The following is a 13,968-nucleotide window of genomic DNA, read 5'->3' as shown; positions in this document are numbered from 1 at the left end:
ATTGGATAATCATAAGAACAATGTGTCTTTACATTAAGGGCGGTGTCACACGGTACGATATATCGGTCGATATGTCGTCGGGGTCACGTCGTTAGTGATGCACATCCAGCATCGTTAGAGATATCATAGCGTGTGACAGCTACGAAAGACTGTGAACGAGCAAAAATACTCACCTTATCGTTGCTTGTTGACACGTCGTTCATTTTCATGATGTCGTTCCTCCTTCTGCGCGCCGGTTGTTCGTCGTTCTCAAGGCAGCACACATCGCTCCGTGTGACACCCCGGGAACGATGAACACAGCTTACCTGCGTCCCGCCAGCAATGCGGAAGGAAGGAGGTGGGCGGGATGTTACGTCCCGCTCATCTCCGCCCCTCCGCTTCTATTGGGCGGTAGCTGTGTGACGTCGCTGTGACGCTGAACGTCCCTCCCACTTCAGGAAGAGGATGTTCGCCGCCCACAGCGAGGTCGTTCAGGAAGTAAGTATGCGTGATGGGGTTAAACGACTTTGTGCGCCACAGGGAACTAATTGCCTGTGACGCACAAACGACGGGGGCGGGTGCGATCGCTCATGCGCTCACACGATATATCATCCTGTGTAACGCCGCCCTAAGAGTCAGTCATTATTTATATTTGCAAATTTAAGACTGATCAACTTGACAGGCAATGTTCTGTGGGATAAGAGGTTGTCCACTACTTTTACATTGATGACCTACTCAATGGTAGGTCATCAATGTTTGATCGTCCGGGGTCTGACTCCCGGCACCCCCGCCAGTCATCAGAATTCGGTGCCAGCGGCAGCAACAGGTGAAATGCTTAGTTCCGGAGCTGTCCTGTCAACTGATAGTGGCCGTGGCCAGGTACTGCACATTCACAAGGCAGATGTGCAGTACCCGGTCACGGCCACTATCTGAGATTTTCCCTAAAGTGGTTTGGGCTAAAGGCTACTTTACACGCTGCGATAACGGTCCCGATATCGCTAGCGTGGGTACCCGCCCCCATCTGTTGTGCGACACGGGCAAATCGCTGCCCGTGCTGCACAACATCGCGCAGACCCGTCACACATACTTACCTGCCCGGCGACGTCGCTGTGACCGGCGAACCGCCTCCTTTCTAAGGGGGCGGTCCGTGCGGTGTCACAGCGACGTCACTGAGCGGCCGCCCAATAGCAGCGGAGGGGCGGAGCTGAGCGGGACGTAACATCCCGCCCACCTCCTTCCTTCCTCATAGCGGCCGGGAGGCAGGTAAGAAGAGGTTCCTCGTTTCTGCGGTGTCACACATAGCGATGTGTGCTGCCGCAGGAGCGACGCACTACATCGTTACTGCTGCAGTAACGATAATCGAGAATGGACCCCCATGTCACCGATGAGCGATTTTGCACGTTTTTGCAACAATGCAAAATCGCTCATCGGTGTCACACGCAGCAACATCGCTAATGCGGCTGGATGTGCGTCACCAATTCCGTGACCCCAACGACTCCGCATTAGCGATGTCGCAGCGTGTAAAGCCCCCTTAACAAAGAGTTCAAATTTTTGGAAAAGATGCGAAAAAGAGTCAACAAATCTATGGATAGTTTTTTTTCCCTGCTTCAGGTGGGCATGTGGGCTTAGAGGGGTGTGAAGAAGACATTTATAGATATGATTCTGTCATTTGTCAGACACTTTTAATTTGGGATGGCAGAATGCTTTGGAGAAATAGCTGCAATGTTTTTTTTTTGGGGGGGGGGGGGTGACATGTCTCTTTGAGCCATGGCTTATGGGCATAGTCAGCCAGATAATGCCGGGTGGGCTTGGTTTATTTTGTTAAATCTCTTGGTAGGTTTGTAAAGTGTTTTAATATACTTGAATATGTATGGAGGTTAGTCTTTATTTTATGTCAGTAATGTGGATGTTCAGTAATGTGTTTGGTTCTCCGTACTGACGTCTTTTATAATAGCTTGTAATTTGGTGTTAGATGAAGGGTTACATTGTGGCACACAATATTCCTGACAAGTTTTCCGAGGCAAAGATGTTTGAGGTAAACAGTGGCGGTCCTGGGTTTAAATTCCACCTATGACAGAATATGTTGGCGCTATACAGTGTGTCCACCCATATCCTGTCCACCGCTATTAACTTGCTAGGTGTCGATTCATATTGAATTGAAGATGCCCTTCAACTTTGTAATTCACTTTTTTTCTCTATCTCGTTCCGTTTTCGAGATAAAAATGATAACTCCGTTATTTTCCACCATGTGGCGCTATAGGTGGTTTCATTGTGTAGCGCATGGCTACTTTACTATACCTAGACACCACTTCTATGCCTATAGCTGCTGCCATTCTCAAGTTAATGGCGGTGGACAGGATATTCAAGGACACACTGTATAAATAAAAAAATATTATTATTACTATAGGACAACCTCTGCAAGGAGTTTGTATGTTCTCCACATGTTTGTGTGGGTTTCCTCGGGGTTCTCCGGTTTCCTCCCACACTTCAAAGACATACAGATAGGGAATTTAGATTGTGAGCCCCAATGGGGACAGTGATAATCACATCTGTAAAGTGCTGCATAATTAATGGTGCTATAGAAGTATCATGGGTGACACAGTCATGTGGTTTCTGGCAGTAGAAGGTCACAGTCTTTGGCTGCGCAAAATGCTCCCTGACTTTCTATTGTTCCTGCTATTAGTATTTATTGAACTAGGTAGCATTCTTGCTGGATTTTCAATTTATCCTGCTTTAGGACCCATGGAAACTAAACGTCTGTCCAGCTACTGATTATCAGTATTCCCCTTGTGCTTAAGTACTCCCTTCTTACCTGGACTTGTGCTGGTGATATTATTCAGTTCATTCTAGCTCTGGTTGCAAGCAGGAGGCTTGTACTCATCTGTAGTATCATTGCTGAAGCTTTGCTGAACATCTACCTGAGTCATCTGAAGATAAGTAATTCATGCATTTTTCCCCCATGTGTTCTCCTTGTATCTTCTGTAGTGTTTAGTGGGTTTGACGAAGAGCTCATCCCACTCGTTCCCTATTTAGGGTCTAACACTAGGGATACCTAGGGTCAGGTATACGGCTCGGCGCATAGGTGAGGAACCTATCTAGGGATGTGAGGCACCAGCAGTAGGTTTGGTCAGGGGTCACCATCTCCCCCTTCTCTAGACGCAGGGTCCCCTTACCTTTCACCGCTCACTTGACACTTTCCCGTACCTAGCGTGGCAATTAGGGAGTAAAACAAGTAAATAGAATGTAGGGGACTGGCCTTTTTTTCCCAACATAAGCCCATAAGAGGAGAGCTGAGAGCAGAATGTGGCTTTTAAACCCACAATGAAAAACTATCAGGTAATTGCAGAATATATACTGAGGGGGACGAGCTTTGAGGGTCGTCTGCGTCTCAAGTGCAACAACAAGCTCAACAAATCAGAGTCCGTCTTAGTCATTCGTGGCCCCCTCCCCTATGGGAAAGTACAAGTTACAGATCAAGTCAGTTTCTTTCTATCACCGACCAGCAGAGAGGAACTGTGCTGCCGCAGCTCTTCTCCACAGCTGTACAGTGAGAATGTTATCTTCTACAATCATCTGTGGTCGTGCGGAGTGAGATCTACTGTAACTGCTAACAGTGCGCGAGACACGTAAGTCCTACATCATTATTGTACCCTGCCGTGATCAGTGGCGAGATACGATACCTTTACCGGAACCTTATACTTCAACTTTGTATATTCTTGAGACATTGTGGTCTTGTCACTTTACAGATATTGGAACTGTCCAGCACAGAAGAGTTTACCGGGACATAGCTGCCGTAGCCGGTCTGGTGACAATTCTCCAACACTGTAAGTCCTATTGATGCCCAAGTCCTATCGATGTCTAAGTCTTATCGATGCCCAAGTCCTATCGATGCCCAAGTCCTATCAATGCCTAAGTCTTATCGATACCTAAGTCTTATCGATGCCCAAGTCCTATCAATGCCCAAGTCCTATCGATGCCTAAATCTTATCGATGCCCAAGTCCTATCGATGACCAAGTCCTATCAATGGCTAAGTCTTATTGATACCTAAGTCTTATCGTTGCCTAAGTCTTATCGATGCCTAAGTCCTATTGATCCCGAAGTCCTATTGATGCCCAAGTCCTATTGATGCCCAAGTCCTATTGATGCCTAAATCTTATCAATGCCTAAGTCCTATCGATGCCTAAGTCCTATCGATGCCTAATTCCAATCGATGCCTAAGTCCAATCGATGCTATTACATAAATGTGACATATATACGTTTGATAATGTATGTGATGGATCTGTTCCAGGTTATCTGTACTATTAGCTAATCCAGCTTTGTACAATATTTGTAACTTCTACAATTCTAACATAATAGGTACAAATTCTAGATTAGCGGCGTGATACTGCTATATATGACAGTACTGATTGTAATGGAGGTTTCGCCAATACGACCACTATTTAATTGCTTTTTGCGCTATTAATACTGTTACATATTGTAATCAATGTTCCCTCTAAGCTAAGAACTCAGCACTGTTGGCTTCAATATATATTTCCATATATTGCTCCCCATCATTATCCATAATGAGTTACAAAGGTTAATACATTCATGGTAACAGGGTAGAGAAGGTGTTAAATTGTCGTGGTGTCAGTTACCTTTGCAGAAGAAGCTGTCGTGTGTGTGATGGAGGAAGAACACTATTTCTGTCTGCATTTTTTACCAGTTTCCCCTTTGTAGGCTCTACCTCCAATTTTCAGTTGTCTGAGTTACTGGATGGAGGGAAACTGCAATGGTGTCTTCTTTACAGAATGCACTAAGATCTGGGAGATTCCTGTTCTCCTGTCTTTCTGTAGCACACCCAGCATGGTTGGCATTATGCAGTAGTAATAAATAGTGTAGATGTAAATCCAGCTCTGGGATGAGACAAAACACTTACTAGAAAGCAGCAGCAGCATAGATGACATTACACAATAGTACTGATTAGTTTAGCTGTGAATCCAGCTATATGATGAGAAAAAAACATTTACTTGAAAGCAGAAGCAGCATGGAAGGCATTGTAAATTACTACTGAGCTGTGAATGCAGCTCTGTGATTATATAAAACACTTACTAGAAAGCAGCAATATAGAGAATATGATACAGTTTTACTGAATAGTGTAGATGTATATCCAAGTCTAGAATGAGATAACACACTTACTAGAAAGCTGAAGCTGCATGTAGGGGATTGTAAATTACTACTACTGACTACTGTAGCTGTGAATCCAGCTTTGTGATGATATAAAACACTTACTAGAAAGCAGCAACGTAGAGGACATCATACAGTAGTACTGAATAGTGTAGGTGTGTATCCAGGTATAGAATGAGATAAAACACTTACTAGAAAGCTGAAGCTGCATGGAGGGCAATGTAAATTACTACTGAGCACTGTAGCTGTGAATCCAGCTCTGTGATGATATAAAACACTTACTAGAAAGCAGCAACATAGAGGACATCATACAGTAGTACTGAATAGTGTAGTTGTGTATCCAGGTCTGAGATGAGATAAAACACTTCCTATAAAGCAGAAGCTGCATGGAGGACATTGTACATCACTATTGAGCAGTGTATATGTGAATCCAGCTCTGTATTGTGATAAAACACTTAGTAGAAAGTAGCAACATAGCGCACATTATACAGGAGTACTGAATTTTGTAGTTGTGTATCCAGGTCTGGAATGAGAAGCAGAATAGAGGGCATTGTACATCACTACTGAGCAGTGTAGCCGTAAATCCAGCAGTGGGGTGAGGTGCAATACCCATCAGAAAGAAGCAGCAGAATCCCATTTCCACCTTTCAATTCTGCTTCTCTTCCCCAGACTTCCCCAGCATTTCCAGCCGCTTGCTTCTTCTACAGTCATTATCCACTTTTGTAAGTACCATTAATTCTGAAGTTGGCTGTACACAGATAAACGTTACAATGACAGATTTTAAACTTTTTATATGCAAATGATCATCCGTGAGAGTTACTAACAACTTGTTCTCTCTACCTTCCTTGACACTGTGGATACTTTCCCCTCTCTCCACACTGTGGAGATCTGTAAACAACGCCTTCCTGCTGCTATCTCTAATACTGAGAGAAGGGAGGAGGAGAGAGCCATCAGAGCCAGGAAAATAACTATTTGTAACAGTTTTTAGAGTGGTCAGATAAAGGACTTAAAGGGGTTGTCTAGTACTTTACTATTGATGGGCTATCCTTAGGATAGGTCATCACTTGCAGATCGGTGGGGGTGCGACACCCAGCTCCCCCATCAATCATTTGAATGCTCTGCTGGTGGCTATATGTGCTTAGTTGCAGAGCTGAACAGCATAGCTGCATCAACTGCATAGTGGCCACAGAGGAGTACTGCAGATCTACTCTCATTCATGGGAATAGTGGCGCAGTGCAGTACTCAGCTATGGCCGCTATTCAGTTGATGGAGTTGTACTGTGCAGCTCTGCAACTGATTTCATCCAGCACTGGGAACAGCTCATTGGCGGAAGTTCTGGGTGTCACAACCCCACCTAACTAGTATTGACACCCTATCCAAAGGATAGTCCATACATATTTAAAGTTTATCCCCAACCATAAAAATAACACGTATACTCACCTCCAGTAGTGTCGGCACATGCTCTCCCGGGGCTCACATGACATTATGATACATAATCCCTATGGACAATCAGTGCTGGCTTCACTCTCCCCTCCTTTGGACAAATCAAGATATCTGAGGCAAGTGTTGCCCTTTCACTTCCTCCGCATGTCTGATTACCTCTGTATGAGAAGTGAAGCCAGCACTGATTGACCGCAGGGATCGTGTGTAACATAACCATGTCATGTGAGCCCCGGGACAACGAATGTCGACACTGCTGGAACGGTGTATAGGTGTTGTTATTTTGTTTGGGGGGGGGGAAATATAGCGATGGAGAAAGGGTTGTCCAAGTAGTAAACAACTTTAACTCAATGAAAAGGTGTCTATAACCTTCACGTACAATAGATGACAAGCTTAAAACTTGACACAAATAATTGTGGAGGTTCTCAGATCTCTGCGTTGCTGCTGGAACTACTACCGGAACAGTAAGAGACTGACATTTTGTTTGGGCTATCAACATTGATATATTCTATCAGAAATGGTTGGTTGTGCCACATGGTCAGTCTATTCCTTCAGAAATACAGATTGTGCTACAAAAACTGTAGAAGTTTGATTCTTTTGGGAAGACTGTTGATGCCACCAACACAGCAAAGGTGTTATCCTTAAGGAACGACGCTGGAGTAGCAGCTAAATGAAGGAGTACTCACTTGTGAAGGTCTGCTGGTGCTGCCAACACAGCAAAGGGTTTATCCTTAAGGAACGACTGCTGGAGGCAGCAGCTAAATGACGGATTACTCACTTGTGAAGGTCTACTGGTGCCGCCAACACAGCAAAGGGTTTATCCTTAAGGAACGACTATTGGAGGCAGCAGCTAAATGACGGATTACTCACTTGTGAAGGTCTGCTGGTGCCACCAACACAGCAAAGGGTTTATCCTTAAGGAACGACTGCTGGAGGCAGCAGCAAAATGAAGGATTACTCACTTGTGAAGGTCTGCTGGTGCCACCAACACAGCAAAGGGTTTATCCTTAAGGAACGACTGCTGGAGGCAGCAGCAAAATGAAGGATTACTCACTTGTGAAGGTCTGCTGGTGCCACCAACACAGCAAAGGGTTTATCCTTAAGGAACGACTGTTTGAGGCAGCAGCAAAATGAAGGATTACACATTTGTGATGGTCTGCTGGTGCCACCAACACAGCAAAGGGTTTATCCTTAAGGAACGACTGTTGGAGGCAGCAGCTAAATGAAGGATTACACATTTGTGAAGGTCTGCTGGTGCCACCAACACAGCAAAGGGTTTATCCTTAAGGAACGACTGTTGGAGGCAGCAGCTAAATGAAGGATTACACATTTGTGAAGGTCTGCTGGTGCCACCAACACAGCAAAGGGTTTATCCTTAAGGAAAGACTGTTGGAGGCAGCAGCTAAATGAAGGATTACACATTTGTGAAGGTCTGCTGGTGCCACCAACACAGCAAAGGGTTTATCCTTAAGGAACGACTGTTGGAGGCAGCAGCTAAATGAAGGATTACACATTTGTGAAGGTCTGCTGGTGCCACCAACACAGCAAAGGGTTTATCCTTAAGGAACGACTGTTGGAGGCAGCAGCTAAATGAAGGATTACACATTTGTGAAGGTCTGCTGGTGCCACCAACACAGCAAAGGGTTTATCCTTAAGGAAAGACTGTTGGAGGCAGCAGCTAAATGAAGGATTACTCACTTGTGAAGGTCTGCTGGTGCCACCAACACAGCAAAGGGTTTATCCTTAAGGAAAGACTGTTGGAGGCAGCAGCTAAATGAAGGATTACTCACTTGTGAAGGTCTGCTGGTGCCACCAACACAGCAAATTTTGAGTAGGATGGCTGGTGATGGCAGCACAATGGAGGCAAGATCCATGAACGGGTTCTCATGGAACGTGGATCATGCCTCCACTGTGCTGTGTCAGATAAAGGGCTCATATGGTAGCTCTTCATACATGGCCCAAAATATCACTGTGTGTGGATGGCCATAGGAAGATGAGAAAGAATTGGCCTAGGAAGTTGTTATCTAGAAGCCGATTACAATTGGCCCATTACAGAGTACTTTATAATGGTCATTGGAGGATCAATATGTCTGCAAAGTTCTTCACGTAGCGTAGGTAACACCCTGGCAGTTCACTACTAATTTCAATACTCTTGTTCTTTCCTGAATGGTCATAATTGACGTACTGTGACCTTTACACTCTTTTTTACAACCCACAGCTGACATTTCATGTTAACCTAGGAAATTACATTATGTGTGTGAGCTAATATGATCTTCATAACTTTACTGTACTCAACAACCCAGTAATTCAGGGACTAGTGGCCGCTGAAGCCTATGGGTATCTCTAAATATGGCCGAGTTCCCTTAATGGCCAGTAGGTCCCATTCCCTGAACTCTGTGTACTCTGTGATGTATAGATAGGATCTAAACGATATGATCCTGACTGCTTTAGCTAAATGGGGCCACTGGTATTTTTACAGGACAGGTAGAAAATATCTTACACATGGTGTAATACACAATTTATTGACAAGGAAACATCTTGAAGGTGGCTAAAAACACATAAACCGATACAGATAAAGCAAATTCTTATATATAGAAGTCAAAAAGAGTTGTTGGAATCTGAAAAGCGTTTTCTATGTTGAACGTCTTCACTACAGCACGATATGTACTGTACTGCTCTTTACTTCTGAGGGAAGCTTGAGTTCATATTTCTTGTCTCCTTGCGTCTCAAAAAATAAGACAGGGGCTTAAATTATTTTTTACCCCGAAAGATGGGTTAGGGCTTATTTTTACCAGTTACCCAGTTGACTCTCCCTTATCCCTAATCCCAGTCCTGCATACTAACCTGTCTCCTTTTCAGTTCTTTTAGATTCCCACAATTAAGAGACCTTTGGTTACATCATGGTCACATGACTGTGAAGTCACCAAAGGTCCTTAAACAATCTTAACCTTGGAATACAAATGCTGGGGTCCTTAAGTGTTGGGGTTCTGAGAAATTGCGCATTTGGACTCCCCCTAATGCCAGCCCTCACTGTAACTAGGGCTTATTTTTGGAGTAGGGCTTATATTTCAAGCATATTCCAACAAATACTGTAAAATCATGCTAGGGCTTATTTTCAGGGAAACATGGTAATATATATATATATATATATATATATATATATATATATACACACTGTATATATATACACCGTAATATATATATATATATATATATATATATATATTTTTATAGATATATATGTATATATATATATATTTATATATATATATATATATATATATATATATATATATATATATATACTGTACTGTACTGTACAGGAGCTTCTTCAGCATTCTGTAGAGTATGCATAGTATACCAGAAAAATAAAGGGCTTATTTTCAGGGAAACATGGTAATATATATATATAGATATATATAGATATATATAGATATATATATATATATATATATATATATATACTGTACTGTACAGGAGCTTCTTCAGCATTCTGTAGAGTATGCATAGTATACCAGAAAAATAAATCTGTCCTCACAGGTAAAGAGCAGTATGGTACATGTAGTGCTATAGAATACCATAGGGAGAGATCACCGGAAAGCCAATCAGTGCATGCATTTCAGTAATACAGGTTTTCTTCTAGTGAAATGCCCATGCTGATTGGCTGGATTTTCTAAAAAATAATTGCATGTGTCCAAAATATGTACATTGAAGGCGATTTTGACTTCTAATAACCCAAAAAAGACCATAGCATTACGGTATATGCTGAGATTGTTGTAATGTACTGATCATATGGACTGTGGCTGCAGGGGTTAAGATGGGGACTGGGCGGGATCAGATAGAGGGTGACATCAGCAGACCTCACATAGAATTCAATAGATTTATTTCTCGAGAATGTAACCAAGAATTCACTACTAGAATGTTGTTATCTGATTTTGTGGTTTCATGAGTGAGCGCTGAAAACAGTGAATTAAATATTGCAAATTGTGGTCACAGCTAGAAAGCAACTCCGTATGTAACCACTAGGCGGCTCTGTTCCGTCTCTGCCATCACGTTTCTTCTTCTTTTTTGGTTTTCATTATCTCTTTTTCTTTCATTCTTACAATTCTGTGAAAACTGGAAACATAATAGAAAATCCAAAGAATCCCCAAAGAACTGCAGATAAAAACATGAAAACTCCATATAAACAATACTGCACCGTGTGATTTGGAAGACAAAATTCTATTTCTCCATTTCTTACTTCAGTCGAGTTGATAGAGAAAATCATTTATATGCTGGAAATGATTAGACAATTTCTGCTAAATCTCACAAATATGCCAAAAACATTAAAAAGATTTCAAATGAAAAGTTTTATTTGAACTAGAACCGTATACATTAGATCATAAATGTATTACCCAAAACATTAACTTTTAAGAAACATCAATTATCTTATCATATGCTTGGATATATCCATCAATTATCTTGTCATTTTTGCCCCAGACAAGTACTAGGATATCTTAAGACCCCTACACACTAAATAAAAGATGGCAGAACCCACCAAGTTCCGTGGGATCGGCTATGTATCGCGGCCTCACGACAGACCTTCAACAGATGAGGTTGAGGGAGAGAAGGATCTGACCTGCAGAATTTCTGTGGACGATCTTTTTGTTTTGTGCGGAGATAAGCCACTGCCAGAGGAGTCTGAGAACAGCAATCCTAAGCAGTGGAGTCGGGAGAGATAGCTGATGGTCAAACTGTCTAAGTAGGGGAGTCTGTAGGCCACGAGGAAACATGGACCAAAGGTGATGGCTAAATGACTGGCTCAAAGCATCTCCAAAACAACTGGTCTTGGGGGATGTTCCAAACATGCAATGGTCACAATTCGCGTATAATGGGCACTTGACACCCAGAGTTGGACCACAGAAAAATGGACGAAGGTGATCTAGTCTGACAAATGTGGATGGCTGGTGTTTGACATGGGGAAGAGAGAGCACCATGGAAGTAGTCAAGCTGATATAGTCAGTATGATGCTCTGGATAACGTTGTGTCCTCACATTCACGTGGTTTCTACTTTTACAAGTACCTTCTACCTAATCTTTGATGATGACCAAGTTCACCTTTTCTTAGTAATATTCTCTGATGGCAGGATATTGCCCCCTTGTTTTGCTACAAAAAAATATATTGTACAGTAATGGCTTCACAAACTTGACAAAGAGCTCAAGTTGTTAGCCTCCATCCCATCAAGTATTGTAGAATAAATAACAAAGCCTATCCATGGAGATCACACCACAACTTACGGGACTTGAAAGGGTCTCAAGAGTGTATTGGAGAATAAATAACAATCCCTATCCATCGAGGTTACACCACAACTTACGGGACTCGATAGGGTCTCAAGTTTGAGTGTTATTATCATTCTATGTGCCATAATAGATCTGCTCCTCAGCAATCCCCGACAGTCCCACTAAGAGTGAATGGAGTGACAATGTATATGATGGACCTCTGTTCCACTAAGACTACGCTCTTCAGAGGCCCTATTCTTGGAATGCGTGAGTCCCACAGTGGTCGGACCCAAGCTATCGGGATGTTATGGAAACTTCCATACATGAGAATACTTTTTTAAAGGCATTTACAGATACTATAGTATGGATGACCTATTCTTAGGTCATCCTATCATCTTCTGAACCTTAAAGTGATGGAACAGTGCCTTATTCCTTCTTGTGATTTACTATTGAGCACGGAGAGACTTAATAATGAGCAGCACATTGGCCGATAATGGCCATTTGCCAACCATCTATTACCCTACAGAGATCATAGACTTGTCTAGCTAATTCGGAGAGATGCATGACACCTGCCCGGCATCGGAGAGTCCTTCCCTCATGAATACTGTTCCCATATTATGCTGCCACTATCATCCTCATGAACCTCCTCTATAGTAATCTCTTGGTGCCAGCTGCTGATCTGTGCAATGTGTCCTGGCCCCAGCAGAGTTCCTTTAGGGTATACATTCCTTCGTGTAGACGTATGCCTCCTACATGATAGTAATTGCTCCAGTAACCTAAAAACCTTTGACGTTTGTTTGCAAAGACATAGATATACACGCTGCATGCGATACTATCTGACTCATCTGCGATGATTTTTATATGATGCATGCCAATTTCAGATCGTGCTGGCTCCTTTCTCGATGATGAGAATTTCTGAAAACCACCTTAAATGTGTCACAGATAAAAATAGATCCACCTCCATTACCTTTTTATAGAACCTGTCATGTGGAACGTACTATCCTGTCCATGTGCAGCGCGGTATAGGGCAGGAGTGGCTGAGCAGATCGATACTGAGCTGGACCTTTTCACTCATTAGGACCGCCCACTGGACTACTAACCCCTGAAAGTGTATGGACTTTAGTGAGTAAACTACACGTCGTACTGAGGGTTTTGTTTCCCACAAACCTATATATGATTCAGCTCAGCTTCTCCTGCTCTATAACATGCTGCAGATCAGACACCATATTAATAGAAAACAAAATGGCAAGCAAAAGGGTAACAATGTTTTGAAGTTTTGATTTTCAGGGTCCATAACTCACCATCCACTGCAGCTTTGAGCATGACACTTCCTTCATTTTATAGACAATCCTCTTGGCTATCTCATATATAAATTTGACTTGTAACTATTTGGCATATGATTAGTTATGCCGATTCTTATCATGTCACTGCATTGTTACTGTTTAGCTCCTAAAAATCTAAATCTAAATTTATTATTATTTTGTAAATCCACATTGAGTTCCAACACTGCCTGAATTCTTCTGGGCTCTCAATCAGATTCAAGCATGTCCCAACCAAAACCTGATCCCAGGTCTCTTGTACACATTCCCAATGTTGGTGTATACTGGTTGGCTCACTTGGGGATGTATACAGCTTTTCTTCAACTCTACCCACAAGTGTTGGATTGGGTTGAGGTCTGGGGAATGTGAGGACAATCCAGAACCTCTATTCCATTGTCATTGATCCATTTCTTCACCAATCTCGCCGTATGCTTCGGGTCGTTGTCCTGCTGGAACTCTATGACGTTCTTTTGATACCCATAGTACTCGAGTGGATGAAGTAACTGGTCTTGTAGGATACTCACATATAGCTCAGCATTGAGACAACCATCCATCCTGGTCAAGTATCCAACTCCTTTGGCTGTGAAATATCCCCATGTCATCAGTCTTCCTCCACCAAACGTGACAGTTCCCTAAATTTTTTGATCCGTTAGCCACCTTTTTTCCCTTGTTTCTTCCAGAACCATTCGTTCCCATCAGAGCCGTCTAGTGACTTTCGTCTCATCACTACAAATCACCTATTTCCGATCTTCTCCACTTTTTGTTCTTTTTTGCAAACTAGACCCAACGCTTCTTATGATGATATTGA

General features: G+C 42.7%; 1 protein-coding gene across 3 annotated transcripts in view; it reads left to right on the top strand.

Annotated features, from left to right (window-relative positions):
- Positions 1 to 3,486: 3,486 nt before the first annotated feature.
- The window catches only part of TNFRSF9 (TNF receptor superfamily member 9), a 40,692-nt gene continuing 30,210 nt past the window's right edge, over positions 3,487 to 13,968 (top strand). For 2 of the 3 annotated variants that reach the window (XM_075327836.1, XM_075327834.1), the window contains exons 1-2: positions 3,487 to 3,605; positions 3,726 to 3,803. The gene's annotated coding sequence lies outside the window, so the exon portion shown is untranslated. Of the gene's footprint in view, positions 3,606 to 3,725; positions 3,804 to 5,820; positions 5,866 to 13,968 lie in introns of those variants that run through there. The other variant, XM_075327835.1, reaches the window with a different exon arrangement.

This window comes from Anomaloglossus baeobatrachus, chromosome 11 (assembly GCF_048569485.1).
Source record: "Anomaloglossus baeobatrachus isolate aAnoBae1 chromosome 11, aAnoBae1.hap1, whole genome shotgun sequence".
Classification (NCBI taxonomy): domain Eukaryota; kingdom Metazoa; phylum Chordata; class Amphibia; order Anura; family Aromobatidae; genus Anomaloglossus; species Anomaloglossus baeobatrachus.
This window is presented reverse-complemented; position numbering and strand designations above follow the sequence as displayed.